Genomic DNA, 1,058 nt, shown 5'->3' on the forward strand with positions numbered 1-1,058 from the left:
CTGTCTGTCTGTCTGTCTGTCTGTCTGTCTGTCTGTCTGTCTGTCTGTCTGTCTGTCTGTCTGTCTGTCTGTCTGTCTGTCTGTCTGTCTGTCTCCCATCTACCTGCTGGTGTACCAAGTAACACTCTTGAAACGAGCTCACTTTAGTTTTCGTTTTGGTAAGAGTTTTACAGCACTCGCATTACTTTTGCAACACAAAAAGTAAATCTAGGTCATATGAGTGAAAAGGATAAGAGGTGTAACATGACAAAGAAAAGAAGGAGGGAGGAGAGATAAGGACGATGGACATTTGTCGGGAAAGAAGGAGCTAACCAACCACACCACTAGAGCACCCACCAACCACCCACCCACGTTGCGTGTTTGCTGGGACAACAGTTTTCAACCACAAAGTCCATCAGGTAACACACTGGACACTAGTCCCATATGGAGGCATGCCAGTTAGTCACAGGCCCAGTTAGTCACAGGCCCTTAAGTCCCTCTAAAATGTCAATTCAGCTTGTGTTGTTCAACATTTCTTCCTTTTTGTATGCAAATCAAAGCAAATTTAAATTACTCCGTAAAATTTCAACAATGAATGTTCTTTCGTTTAAAAAAATTGAAAAATAAAATTCAATTCATAGTGGGCCTGTGACAAACTGGACCTGTGACAAACTGGGCAGTCCCCGTCCTCTATAATTGGGCCATATCCCAATTTGGAAATGACACACATTTACATCCACGACGATATTTATTTATACACTTATCATCGCATCTTACGTCAACAAAAACCAGACACAAAAAAGGCACGCTGCTCCAGACGCGTCCGCTGACACATTTTAAAACCGGTTTGACGTCATCATCTTCACGGAAGCGAAACAAAACAAATACAAATGTAGATAACGCCTACATACCCGACAAAACAAAACAACATAGGTACACCGTATACACAAAACCCCTCCCAACTCAAACAACGCACAGCGTTCATTCATATAAAATCCAAAACAAATACCTCTAGATCTAGACCCATGCCACGAAAGCAATACGATTTTTACCCCTTGAACCCTGAACCCCCCTCCCCC

This window comes from Aplysia californica, unplaced genomic scaffold, assembly GCF_000002075.1.
Source record: "Aplysia californica isolate F4 #8 unplaced genomic scaffold, AplCal3.0 scaffold01623, whole genome shotgun sequence".
Lineage (NCBI taxonomy): Eukaryota > Metazoa > Mollusca > Gastropoda > Aplysiida > Aplysiidae > Aplysia > Aplysia californica.